Here is a 15,666-nt window from a genome sequence, read left to right on the forward strand (position 1 = left end):
TACCTAAAATGTATAGAGAAAAGTATTATATTCTTAATGAATTCTTAAGCTCTCAGTCTGAAAACGAATTAATACTGCAATAAAAGTGGATTTGGGGACTTTGTCTCTCCAGTTAGCTTTTAAGTTATGTGAAACAGTAGTTACAAAACCTGTTAAAGGTTCTGTGTCTACGTGTTGTAGTTACCATAGCCAGAACTACAAAAGAATAAATTCCCTTTCCTTATAAATTACACAGCTACAGTATTTTGTTGTAGAAGCACAAAACTGATTAAGAGAGCCTGTGCTCAGCCATCCTAACACCTTTCCTTCTGCTCCAGCAGCCGCTCCCAGTATAAGATCCTGTGTTATGAGAAGTGGCATAGGATTCTTGTCACTGAGCAACCTAAGGCTTTCCTTTGTGCCCAGAATTGAGTATATAAAAATAATATAGGTTATAAATTTGTATAATCATCATATTTTTGAAGAAATTAATCAAAGCCTGCATAAATTGTTTTGGTCAATTAAGGTCTATATTCATAGGTTAGTCACAGAACCTAATACCTTATGTCAATCTATTAAAATTTTAGTACTTACCCCATCTATTTTTAAATGTCAACTTTAATTGAGTCTCTGAAAGCTTCCATATAGCTTAATTATCTTGAAGTTTTTTTTCCTCTCTCTTTCCTTCTCATCAGTCCTCCATATGATTTAAAAATTCCATACATTAGATAGCTCCACTTGAGAACAGGACAATTGTAACATCCTACTTCACTTTTTCTTCTACCAAATAAAGTCACATGATGTTCCTATACACTTAGTGCCCATTCGTCAGAGCATCAATCACTATTGAGCAGAACCCATGAAATAAAAAAAACAACAAAACAAACAAACAAACAAACAAAAAACCCACCTTAATATCAGGCATGTTGCTCAGAGCTCTGTTGTTTCAGCTGCTACCAGTTTCTGGCAACTTGAGTCTTGGAATGTATTAAACAAAAATAAAATAATATGCAGGAGATCACATAATATATAGATTAATTGTCTTTTCAAATATTTAGTTTAAAATTCCTTTTGCTATCCATCTAGCCCCAGCTCTAGGCATTGCAAGTCTCCTGATGATTTTCTTAATGTTAGTGAATGCAGACTCTATGCAGTGCAAAGTCTGAGTGATTAGCAAACCCCTCTGGAAAATAACCACTTCCCCAAGAGCTTCATTCCTGATAAACACTGTCTTAGCTTATATTATCTAATGTAGGTTGCCAGATATGATTTCATGTACAGCATCCTCATTGCCATATATTTTTGAAATTTGTGTATTTAAATATTCTCGTAGATTATACAGAGCCTTCCAAGATTAAGCTTATTTTCAAATCAGATTCAAAGAATCAAAGAACACATTTTATTACAACAACAACAAAAACAAAATCAAACAAACAAAAAACAAAGAAGTAAAAAAACAACAACAAAACCCAACAAAATAAACTGTGAATTCCTTATTGACAGATGGATCTTTATTTTCAAAATTAACTATTGGTAAATATAAAATAAATCCTTCAAAATAATCTACACAAGATTTTCCCAGGAATTTTTCATACTCCTCTGGTTATTGATTAAGGTGGATATTCTAAATTTGGCAATTGAAGGACATCAGTAGAGCAGTTGGCCTTGCAGTTTCTGGGTGCAGAAAGCAATGACCCCAATGAAGCACTCATCAGAGGACCCACCATCAACTACCTCAGCTTGTGTTGGGTGGTGAGTCCTGAGAAGGGGCCTGGATACTGTACAGAAGTAGATATGAGAAATCAGTGTTGGTAGTTTCAGTAATATGAATAGGATGCTTCAATATTACATTTCTCCTTTCACATTTTCCCCTCAAACTGTGTATTTTGCATTTCTGTTTGCTCTGTTTGTTACTCCTCATTAGAGAGCAACATAAGAGTAATCACTAATGACCATGTGACACAGTCAATACCAAGCTTTCTTGAAATTGGCTTTGCTAATGACCTTAATCCAAAACTCTTCAATTTACACTTAGGGAGAGTTTATGAACAGGTACATTCTTGGCCCAAATATCACAAACATGTGCTTTATTTTAGAAGCTATTGTTCCCCACTGGAAATTATTATCAAATAAGAAAAAGCTAAGCAATTCAATTTACATAAAAGTTTATAAAACATCTACTTCAACAAAGCTATTTATTTAAGATAAAATTTGGTTAACCAAAGATTTATGGTAAATGTTTATCATTAAATATCATCGGCTAGGATTTTCAGCATGAGAAACTTTAAGTATCACTGGATTGAAAGTAAATAGATTACACTATTAACAAAACATGATGTGGAATTTTATAGGAAATGTATACATGTCATACTATAATTCCAAGGATGAAAACATCCACTAAACCAATATCTTTCAATATTTACAGTTATATAGCAAAAAATTTATTGTTTTGATATCATAATTATATATGTATATTATGAATATCTCTGTACATGTAGATACAAAAATATAACTACCATGCTTATAAGTATCTATACAAAGAATGAAAATGTTTATGCTAAGATTTTTAATGAATGATGAAACTAATATTTAATTGTTTATTTCTATTCTACTCTGTTTAATCTTTTTATATTCCTGAATATAAATTTAAATATGAGTCATATACCAATTATATAAGCTTATTTATTATAGTTTTAGAGACTGGGAGGTGAAAAGTGAAACACACAGTGTTTCTGAGGGTCTTCATACTATACTATCATATGGCAGAGGGTAAAAAGAAAATGTGTCTAGTTGACTCTCTACAATTTTCATTCCATAATTACATTTTAAGGACTGTATTTCCTAATACACTCACATTGTGGCTTAAGTTCAGTATATGCATTTTAAAGAGGTACATATATTTAAATGATAGCAAAATTTATTATTTTCACAGATGTAAAATAGAACCCTGTGAATTATCTTCCTTTCACTCAAACATAAAGAAGCTCATAGACTAACAAACACTAAATTATACATAAGCTATAATATTATGAATATGTAAATATAAATATATAAATAAGGTATACATATGTGATATTACATATTTATGATACATTTGAATGAGCATCATTTGTTACAGTGAAATAAAAAGGAGGCCTTCAATACATATAAAGGGAGTATATCACCAATATTATGTTTGTTATCAAGAAAATAAAGTTTCTAAATCTCAGCACATATACATATATACATATATTTTACATACATAATGGTGATAAAAATTCAAATAGCCAGATCATAAAAAGTAATCATTTATATTGGTGTATATGCATCAAAAAGATACAAACACTAAGTAATTCATAAGGGATTTGAGGGGGTGAGGGATGACTTCCAAGGAGGATAAAGTAGAATATATATTTTAAAGAAAGAAAACAGAAACTAGCTGGGCAGTGGTGGCGCACGCCTTTGATTCCAGCACTTGGGAGGCAGAGGCAGGCGGATCTCTGTGAGTTTGAGGCCAGCCTGGGCTACCAAGTGAGTTCCAGGAAAGGCACAAATCTACACAGAGAAACCCTGTCTCGAAAAACCAAAAAAAAAAAGAAAACAGAAACTACAACATGAGTATTAAGTTGTCAGGTAGATGGAAAGTCAGAATTAATGAAGGAGTATATGAAAAAAATAGCTAACAGCTAACACTAAAGATCTTTTGAAAAACAAGGAATTTAAATAGAATTAACATATTATGGGGGAGACAATGCCCCTCATAGAGTTCATATGCTACCAAATAAAACCCCAGTACCAGAAATGGGTCACATCTTCTAGAGAGTCATTGACAAAGAGGGTGCATAGACCTCTGACAAATTATACAATGTTGCTAATGCTATTGGTTATCATTGACAACTAAAAACAAAGTCTTATTGCTATAGAGAACACTTACATGTCATTGAACATAGAAAAATCAATCTGGTGCTCTACTAACATTTTCACACCTACTTATTAGCATTCATAGTACTAAAATGTTCTATAAACACTACCAGAGAAACTCAGTAGTTAATTGCCCACAATTAGAAACCCTGAGACCCAGAAATAAGACCTGCCTGCAAGATACACTGTGCAACAGTGGCACAAACTTTAGGGGATGAAGAAATCACCATTTGGTTTGATTTAAAGCCGACTGCATGAGATGGACCCCACTCCTGAGAGGGTTAATGATTCCAAGAACCTAGGTAAATCATAAGCCCTAGTGTTATCCTAATAAATGAACATAATGATAAAATGACCATCAAAGAGATATTGCTGTATCCATAGATCATTGCATCCATCAACCCTTGCCAGAGAAACTTCTTACAGTAGATGATAGTTAACACAGAGACTCACTGCTGGGCAATATGTGGACAGTGAGAGACCTTGGAGCACTCAGACCTTAGTCTGATGGCTTTATCAAACTTTCCCCTCAAGGTTCAGGGATCTATGCAGTAAAGAAGACTGAAATATTGTGAGAGCCAGAGGTAGTGGATAATCCAAAGGAAATGACATTCCAAACACATCAGGGTTGATATACCTTTGAATCACAGAGATTGTGACAGCATGCAAAGGACCTGCAGAAGTTCAGGCCAGACAAAGTATTAGAACCAAGAAGAAGCATGAAGTCTTGACATAACATTGATACCTGTATGGATAGGGAAAACAAGTTTTCTCCGATGGAATAACATCAACTGTGTATATCAATTGCACTTTTGGGCATATCTCATATTCAGGAGCAGTTGACCAACCCAAAATCATCACTTAATTCTAATCTCCTGTAAAATCAAAATAAATAAGCTGATGACAACCTTCTAAAATACAGTGCAACAGAATATGTATTATCATTTCAAAGGAAGGAAAGTGGGCATAGTGAAGAAATATAAAGCCATAGTAAGATTAAAAAAAAAGGACAAACTTTTGTATCTCTATGGAGGATGTCAAAGGACTTAGATGGCTCTTTCTTTTTGGCTTTGATAACTTCAACATGTTTTTCTTTCTTGGCTGTGTCCACATCTTCAGATCTCCTGGAAAGGAAAACTCTGGCATATCTAACATCTTACTTTTTCTAAAGCTACTAGGTCTCTTGTAGAGGAAAGGTAGACAGTTTGCCTTACTAACAGGTTTCATATTAAAAGATAAACTTTCCACTAAAGGAGGATGATTTGAAATGGTTTTTCTCAATAATAACTGCCTATGTCTCTGGTAACTGATTGGATGGAAAGACAAAATGTTTAAAACCTATGCAAGTTCTAAGGTATAAGAATGTTTTCAGATATGTAAAGATCTGAGGATACACAAACTTAAGTAAGTTTTGAGGGCCTTAGAAAATAATTAAAGATGTAAATGTGAATTTTACAGTTATAAATAAATGGCTTAAAGTATATGAAAATGGGATTTGTTTCAGATTTTTTTCCTTTCAATACTATTGTTACACTAAAATTTCAAAAGTTAAGAGTTTTAACATTGATCACTGGAGTTCTGATAAGCTGATAGAGCACTGACTGTTTGAGTCACAAGTTCAAAATTTTAGGTTTTGGTTGTCTTCTAAGTATAGACTTAAATGTGCTTCTCATTGGACTAAAGACATTTCTGTCCAGTCTGTATCTAGCTCTCTGCACAAGGAAAAATTGTCCATACTTTTTAACCCAAATCTATAGCTTTTTCTGGGACTCAAAGGTGTGAGTCTACTTCAGCTGTTTTACAGAAATCTGTTACCTGATTTTCCTACAATATGGGTTTTAGTACAGATTAGTAATACTAATTTATCTGAAACATTTATGTCTTTTTGTAAAGTAATAAATCATAGATCCACTTCTTACAGGTCAAAAGACTCCTGATAAATACAGCCTAGGTTTCCCTCTCTACTCTTGAGGATGGGACCTCTCTCCTGATCTTGGGGCTTCTTCCCTCCCCAACTACTTGGATTTATGGACCTGGAAGCTCAAAAATAAGATTTCTTTTACATTCATAAATTTTAACAGACACCAACCAAGCATTTGCTGACCCCAACAAGTTGCCGACTTGAAACAATTGCAAGCCCTGGATTTGCTGGAAGCTGATGTGGTCCTGTGTGTTGATATTTTATTTGTGCTGAAATGTGGTGATATTTTATTTGTATGTTAATAAATAAAGTTTTCTTGGAGATCAGAGGACATAGATAGCCAGTCATAAACAAAAGTCAGGCAATGATAGCACATGCCCTTAATCCAACCATATGGCAGGCAGAGTCTCTGTGCGTTCAAGGACACTGCCAAGTGTGGTGACACAAGCCTTTAATCTCAGTACCAACCATAGAAACCTGGAGGTCTGTACAGACATACAGTGATGAGGAAGTGAGGTGGCTGGGCTAAGAACCAATGAGAAGGCAGAAGAGCAAGGCAATAAGGCACAGGTTAGACAGGAAGAAGCTGGTTCTCTTGGGAAGCTATGGTGGCATGGTGAGCTAAGGTTAGCTGGTGGCTATTCTCTGATCACTAAGGCCTTCACTCCTGTATTTGACTCTGTGTTTCTGATTTAATAAGACTGTTTATAAAATTGTCTACAGTCCTGTCTAGCCAATGTGAATGTTCCCTGTCTCTTCAGCTGGGTCAGTGAACCAGCGGCTCCTGATGAATGCCTCATTGCCTGAATTTTCTCCTTGCCTTTGACTAGCATTCCAGACTTCCTGGACCCTGACAACAATGTCCTAGTTTCAGCAGGGAGCCGTTACAGAGGAGAGTACATCACCCCTTTCCCCCACAATATGCTGGAATGTTAGATCAGAAGGAAATTTCCTGGCATGGGGGACAAAATAGTTACCTCTAGTGCCTACTGGCATAACAAGAAAAATACCTGTTGGAAACAAATTGACCAAGATATATTAACGGTAGATTCATTAGCTAAAATAGTTCTATAGAGCTCTGATAGGGCACTCAACTTGCTCTATGTAAAACAGAGAGGTTATTATATTGTTTAAGATAAAAATGTTGTTTCTATATGAACTACTCAGGAATCATTAGAAATGATCTGGCTGTACTCAAAAAAATCATTTTACAACAGGGGACCTGAAATGAAGTAAATAACTGGTCCCCATTCTCATTTCCAGCTTGTTTCTAGGTAGTAACTCTGTCATCCATCACAAGGCCTTTGGCCTTCTGCTTCTGCTAATTGCTGTTAGATCTTGCATCATTAGTGCCTTAACTAAATGCTAATTTTTGTCTGGGTACCACTAAGATGATCGTTATTAGATCCCAATATAAACAGATTCCCATAATAGAGTCAAGGATTTGACTCAGAATACAACTCAAGGGGGAAATGTGAGAGCCAAAGTTACATTTTAAGCTTTAATACTATGACTTAGAGATCTATGAGGCAAAAAATGTCTCTGAGCTTCAAGCTCCTTGCCCAATAATAGATAGTTCCTGAAATGCTGGAGGCATTTTCTTTTCTTCCCCTAAAAAATTTTGTTTGATCCTTCTTCAATGGATATGCTTGATCACATGTGAGCAGGAGGTTCACAGGCTGAAAATACTTCAGGATGTACACTTGCCCCTGATTGGACCTGATGGGAAATGCAATGGATTATGGGTTTTCCTTCTTAAGGTGCTGCAAACTTTGATTCTGGGTCACTTCCATGGAACCTGGGTATGGACTTGGCCAGAACCCATTCACCTGGCCAGTGTTTAATTAAAGGTTGTTTCAAATTTGGCTTTAAATTTTGGTAGTGGTCTTATTCTCTATTGGTGGGATTAACACTGCCATTAAGCACACCTTTAATAATTCAACCACTTTTCTAATCAGAGACTCCAAATTCTGCATTCTGCCACAAGCAGTCTAGTCAAGCTTGTTGCAATACACCACTCTCTCGTAACAACCTTTGTCTTAGTTACTGTTGTATCATTGTGAAGAGATATCATGACCAAGCCAGCTTAAAGTATTAAACTTGGGAACCTGTTACAGTTTCAGAGGGTTAGTCCATGATTGTCACAGCAGGGAGCATAACAGCAGGCAGGCAGGAATGGTGATGGAGAGGTGTTTGAAAGCTTATATCCTAGGCAGAAAAGGACAGGGAGAAGGAGAGAGAGAAGGAAATAGAGAGAGAGAACAGCAGTTTCTTGGAATTCCTATTGTTTAAGCCCTATTATTCATTAAGAAATGGTAACTCACATTAAAGGACCTTAATAAAATGTTTAGGTATATTGGTTTGTTTACATGATAACCATTGCAAACATTCCAATTTAGTTACAATTTGCACAGATTTAATTATATTGAAAGTAATTACAAACACACGTAGTAGAGGAACATAATAGCAGGTAGGTTATGGAACCAAGTTTGAATTATCCAAATTTCATATTAATATGAATGAAAAACATCTTGCATATTATCCTTTGTATAAATTTCATTGCATCCTGCTAATTATAATTAAGAAAAAAGAACTGATTGATATTTATAAGTAAATTATTCCCACTTAGTAGTTAAATGTGCCTGACCACATACTGAGTATTTATTTGAACTGTTCCCTAATCAAGAACTCCTTTCAACAGTAATCATAAAGATGTATATCTTTATTTCATTAGATTTAATAACTGATATATGTAAATGAAGTGTAAAATTTGCACATTGTTATTAAATCTGCATGTGCTATGTTCCTAATGATTACGTTTATTAGCTCATGTTCTAATTTGTCTATTTAGCCTCTTGCTATCTTAATTTACTTCAAAAAGTTTATACTTGCTTCAAATACCAAAAACAAAATTTTAAGGAAAATATACAAAGTAAATTTCTTTCCATGGCATATATCTTTAAAGTGTTATCTAATAGCATGGCATGATTATGAATATGACTAAGGCCCATGTTTTATCTAAAATATTTCAAATATATGAGCATATTAGTGCAATATGGAAATAGAAAGCTAAATGTAGAGATTTCTGCTGAGGATTTTTTTTTAAAAAAGGCCCTCTGATAAGAAAATTGAAGAAATAGGCTTGCTTATTTCTGAGTATTTGCATGTAACAATGAATGCGCAGGTTTTCCCCAAGGAATTTCCTCTCACACAAACTTAATAGAAGTGTAATATACTTCTGCTGGATTGGCATCAGCATCATTCATTCAGGTACGTCTTGTGTTTTGTTGATTAGCTATTGCTGATCTCTGCTGTGGGATGTATGGTAATAAGAGCCGGCTGACTCTACCTCTTACTTCTGTTTTGAAGTACCTGTTATACTCTATCAATCTACAGAGTAACGGGGCTATTTAAAGTACAACAGATTCTGCTGCTTGGGGAATTTTGCTGTCTTAAAATTGCCTTCTAAAACATTTTATAAAATAATTCTTTGAGGAAAAGACAAATATCTGAGTTGAGGAAAATAAATGGTTTGTGATGAATCTTATGTATTGATGCACTCAGGGAAATAAAAAATCTCTTCCTTCTCCAATATTTTCAATATAAAATGAAAAACATTCTCTCCAGTCTATTCTCACCTCACTGTCTCTCTCTCTCTCTCTTTAATAGTCATTAAATTGGACTACTATTTCTGTCCTTGTGTATACTGCCTTCCAACACCCAACCTGGCAGAAAAATAGATAGATAATCTGGAAAGCTGTAATATAAAGTAGTCTATAAATAACATGATTAATAAAGGAGCTCAACAAGTTCCCACATTAATATCCTATAATTTTTCTGCTTCTTAGTAGGACAGAGTTTAGAAATTGTCCTTTATGATCTGTCCTGTAACACAAGGGACACAGGTTTCTTGATCTGAGAGGGTCTAATCACCAAATTGTGAAAATTATAGATCCATTAGCTAAGGTTCACTTTAAATTTATTTCTCCAATGATTTGAAATTTAAATTCTGCCTCATCTGATCTCTTGAGGTTCCTAAATTTGCTATTCCTGGTCCAGTCAAGACTATTCTGGATTAGTATCCTCCTCAGCTAAAACTTACATTTTATCCTCTACAGTTTTTAGTGCATCAACTTTCTATGTGTAATTAGTAGTTTGCACCTGTCACAGAGTTCTACAACCACTAAAAGACTTTTATAACTAGCTAAATTAGCAAGGCTAAAATTCATAAGGGAATCATAAAAGACCCCATCAAGACCCAGAAATCTTGAGTAAAAGATGCATTGCTGAAAGGATTACCATTTTAGATTTTATGACTTCTTCTGGATCTACTTGGATGACTGACAAAACCATTTAATACATTATGAAGTAAAAATACAAAATATAGCAATTGCATATGAAAAAGAATCTTACTTGGACCTCACAACTTTATATCTGTGTCTATGTATCTATGTGAGTATGCATTTATATTATCTACCAGTAACTAAAACACGCCAACATGCTTATCTATAGTCCATTTTTAATATTTATTCTAAATATCTTTTATGTAAAGTATATTAGTGTGAATTAATCCCTATTGAGTGAATTACAATTCAGTTTTATGTAGTTAAAACATATTTATTTCTAATTGCATCTTTAGCTATCTATACCTATACAGTCCAGATATTGAACTATAAATTGACATAAGTTGTCCACAAATGAGAAATTGTATTCCTTTAAAAGAGTCTAACAAGAATTGTTTATCAGAGCTGCCAAGTATTCTAAATAACTAACAGACAAGAGGAACTTATTTTCAGTGTTTGCACCCATGTCAACAAAATCCAAAGTAATCACATTAAAAACTGTGCTGTGAAAATAATGTCAGATGCATCATTAAATGTGTTGATCAGCATCTTAGTGTGAATGAACAGAAGTATAGGAGTAAAATTAGCTGCTTTCTGAGAGAAGAGAGAAAGGGATAGGGTAAGTGAGTGAAGAGAGAGATGATAGATAGGTGGATGATGATTATGATGATGATAGATTGATAAATAGATTGATGAATAGATAGATGATAGACAGATAGATACATAGATAGATCTACTAATCTATTAAACTTTGGCATTGATCAGTTGGGAACTATAAAACATATCATAAATAGTCAATTCTATATAATCATCCCCCAAAATTGTCTTATAGAATATACAAAATATTAATATTATTTAAGCAATTTTTCGCATCCCAATTAAATTACCATATAGAATTTCATATGCATCTATGAAGGCTCACATTCTTACAGATTTGTTTCTTGGAATCATCATCAAACCCCCCTTGCTTAGAAATCTGTACATTTGCAACATTTTTTTAAAAATTCTAACCTGAGAGGGGATGTGTCACTTGTAATTCTGTGACAATATGCACTTTTTCCAGAAATAAATTTAATGTAATTTCTATAGCATTATTTCAGATGCCAATTAATTTCAAATTTATAGTAACTGTCTTTAGCTTTGCAAGAGTTAAGTATACTTGATCATAATTCACCCAGGACTTTAAAATCAAAATTGTTCCTGTAACTTCAAATTCAATGTATGAATGTCAGCTAGGTATGACTCTGCTAGATAGTGTTATGTCAACTTGACACAAACTAGCATTATCTGTGAGCAGGAAACATCACTTAAGACAGTAAATCTGTAATTTGGGGTTATATGCAATACTATAGAGCATTTTTAAAATTAGTGATTAATGAAGGAGAGTCCACTGGTGTTGCTATTCCTGGGCAGACAGTCCTGAATTCTATAAGAATGCAGGCTAATCAAGCCATGATGAGCAACCTAATGCAACACTTCTCCAAGGATTCTGCATCAGCTCCTGCCTCCAGATTCCTGCCCTATTTGAGTTTCTGTCCCAACTTCTTTTGTTGATGAACAGCAATATGGAAGTGGTAGCCAAATAAACCATTTCCTACCCAACTTCCTTACTGGGCATCACAGCAATAGAAACCCTAACCAAGACAATGAGTATGAAAAAAAATTGCCTACGTGAGAAATTTATGTCTTCTGCTATCCTCTCATATTTAATATTAAATATTACATTATGATTCAAAAGACTATCTTATCCCATGAACCATTTTTTTAATTTGGTGTTTAAAACTTTCCTCAAATATCAGCCTCATTTGGATATATTATTTCATAGAAATGATATCTTACATTAATTATACATTTTCTTTCCCTTTGGGCATACAAAAATTTGTTTGCTCTATATTATGACTATAAAACAGGACAACATGACTGAGGGCTGAGCATTTGAATGAGGATATGCATAACAGGTTTTACTGATAAGTTCTAAACACCCCTATGATGCTGTCTAGTCCAGTCCACTTTCAAATATGAATTATGATGTCAGAATCATCTTTGAAGCCTTGTTTGGTAAGAGAACACTGCATGAAAGGGGAGAACTTGCCCCCTGAGTGATAACCCAAGGTATAATCTTTTCCTCTTCCTACCCTTTCCCATCAACATCTTCCAACCACCATAAGCTGTGAGGCAAGTGAATAAAATGCTTGTAAAGTAAGTAACCTCAGAACTACTGACTAATAAGTAAGAACTTGAACTCAATATTTGAACAAGAGGATTAGCAATAGAATCTCCAGATAGTAATAGTCAAAGGCAAAAGTTTAACTGATTAATAACAGTGAAAAATTAACTAGCTACAAATTTAATACTTATATCTCTAAATTGGATGAATATGTTGCTATAAGTTATGCATATTATATATCTGCAAGGTTAAGGTACATACATTTGTGAGTCAAAGCAAATTATTTAAAATAGAAGATGTATCTTGATTTAATCAATAAGAAAATCTGAATTAATTAAAGATAAGGAGGTAACATCTATTTCAATGCTATAGACTATAAAAAGAAAAACATACATATACATATGTATTAACTTATTGGTAAGCATAGGTATTTTGATGGGTGGTTATTGTCAACTTGACACAATCTAGAGGCACCTAGGAAGCAGAAATGTCAGTTGGGAAATGCCTGAGGGCATTCTCTGAATTGATGTTTACTTTGAGAAGGAACATGGCATGCAAGGCCATTGTGGGCCGATGTTTCTCAGTTGTATGAGAAAGCAGACCAAGCAAGCCATGTAAAGAGAATCAGTAAATGATATTCCTCTGTGTCCTCAATTTCAGTTCCTACCTTGAGTTCCTGCCCTGGTTCCCCTCCTTGATGCACTGGAACCTGTAGGTGTAATTCTCCCTTTCCTTCCCTAGCTACTTTTGGTATTGTTTTGTTTTTTTTCAAATTACAGAAGCCACAGTACATGTGTATATGTAGAAATACTATACAGTTTAAATTTCCAAACTAGTGAAGGCAGATGCAATTACATTAGACTTTCAAAGTCTTTCTCATACTTATTTCCTCATCAACTGGGGCTGCCAATATTCAGACAAAATTAGGACTTGTTACTAGGCTGAAGAGATGGCTCAGTTTTGCAGAGAACTTGGGTTTTACTCTGCCACTTTTTGTGTGTGTGTGTGCATATGTTTGTGTGTGTGTTATACACCGTATGTGTAGAGGTCAAGAAATAACTTTCAGAAGTTGGCTGTCTCCTTCAATTGTTGCAGGTTCTGGAGATTGAACTCAGCTCATCAGGCTTGCTGGCAGGCATCTTTTAGAGTTAAGTCATCTTGCCAGCTCATAATTTTCACATTATACAACTTAATTGAAAATAATTTAACTAATGCATGAATTACAAATATATAATTTGACTTAAACATAATATTTTGGAAGCTTTAGTTCTACGCATGTTTTAGAAGAATTTATATTTAAGGAATAGACAGTCCTGCTAAATTAAAACAGTGCTTGGTATATAGAATAAATAAACATTTAGCATTGGTTATGATAGAGCATGGGGTATATAAAATAAAATTAAGGGAATTTTACATTACACAAAATTTTCTTTCATTTTTAGTAAGCCTCCTAAAATTAAAACAATTTTATGTTGATATGTGCAATATTGCTAAGATGAGTTAAGCAGAAGCTTATACATACAATGACTTTATATTTCAGGTTTAATAGAACACAATTATTAAAATGTTCTTATAAGAAGCGTTTGTGAAGGCACTTAGCTAGCATCTGAAATTATATAAATCAATTATAATATTATCAGCATCTAGGCAATGCTTCTAATACTTGCCAATTTTCTTAAATATGAAAATGTTAGTATAGAAACCAATAGTTAAAAAAGTGATCCTCCCATTCTGATAGGCTTTAAGTACAGATAGCATTCAAAAATAGTGAGCCACAAAGGACAGAACCATATAACAAAATTCAAGGATTATTGTTGATATGGTAGTACTGTTAAATCAACTTTTTAATCAGCTGACAGAAGCTCACAAAACATCTTCCCACTACAGATTAAGAAAATGTAGGAGTACATACTATGTTTGTCCTTCTGAGTCTGGGTTACCTCACTCAGGATGTCATTTTCTAGTTCTATCCATTTGCCCACAAACCTCATGATGTCATTGTTTCTCTCTGCTGAGTAGTACTCCACTGTGTACATGTACCACATTTTCTTTATCTATTCTTCAGTTGAGGGGCATGTAGGTTGTTTCCAGGTTCTGGCTATTACAAATAATGCTGCTATGAACATAGTTGAGCATGTGTCTCTGTGGTATGATTCAGCATTCCTTTGGTATGTGCTCAATAGTGGTATAGATGGGTCTTGAGGAAGATTGATTCCAAATTTCATGAGAAATTGCCATACTGATTTCCAAAGTGGCTCTACAAGTTTGCATTCTCACAAACAGTGAAGGAGTGTTCCCCTTGCTCCACATCCTCTCCAACATAAGCTGTCTTCAGTGCTTTTTATCTTAGCCATTCTGACAGGTGTATGGTCCCATGTGGAGCTCTAGGAATCCAATCGATGAGAGAGAGGAGGGATTCTTTGAGCAAGAGATATTGAGACCATTATTGGAAAAAGCACAGAGACAATTAGGTAAACTAGTGGAAACACATGAACTGTGGACCAATAGCTGAGGAGCCCCAAATGGATCAGGCCCTCTGGATAAGTGAGATAGTTGTTTAGCTTGAGCTGTTTGGGAGGCGTCTAGGCAGTGGAACCAGGACCTGTCCCTAGTGCATGAGCTGGCTTTTTGGAGCCTAGTACCTATGCTGAGACACTTTGCTCAGCCTTGGTTGCAGGGAAGAGGGACTTGGACCTGCCTCAACTGAATGTATCAGGCTGAGCTGACTCCCCATGAGAGACCTTGCCTCGGAGGAGGTGGGAATGGAGGTTTGGTTGAGGGGGAAGGCTGGGGGGTGGGAGGAGGGAGGAGAGGGGAATCTGTGGTTGGTATGTAAAATGAATAGAAAATTTCTTTTTCTTTCTTTCTTTCTTTCTTTCTTTCTTTCTTTCTTTCTTTCTTTCTTTCTTTTTTTTTGTTTTTTCGAGACAGGGTTCTCTGTGTAGTTTTGGTGGCTGTCCTAGATCTCGCTCTGTAGCTCAAGCTGGTCTCGAACTCAAAGAGATCCGCCTGTCTCTGCCTCCCAAGTGCTGGGATTAAAGGCGTGCACCACCACCACCCCACCCAAATAGAAATTTTCTTAATAATAAAGAAAGAAAATGTAGGAAAATATATAGGATGGAGTATTCACAGAAGTTACAGATAAGAGATCCTTGGGTGTGTAGACTAAACATACACATTCCCTCTTCAGTTCTGTTATAATATAGTAGGATATGGATAGTGTCCAAGTTGCCTTTAGCTGGTAATTTCACACAGGCAGAAGTCAAGAAAGAATCTTAATCAAAAAATTTTACTTCAATCAAATTGGCCTGTTGACCTTCCTGTGATTGTTGATTGACATAAGAGAACCAGTTCAC

This window comes from Peromyscus leucopus, chromosome 10 (genome assembly GCF_004664715.2).
Source record: "Peromyscus leucopus breed LL Stock chromosome 10, UCI_PerLeu_2.1, whole genome shotgun sequence".
In the NCBI taxonomy this organism is placed as follows: Eukaryota; Metazoa; Chordata; class Mammalia; order Rodentia; family Cricetidae; genus Peromyscus; species Peromyscus leucopus.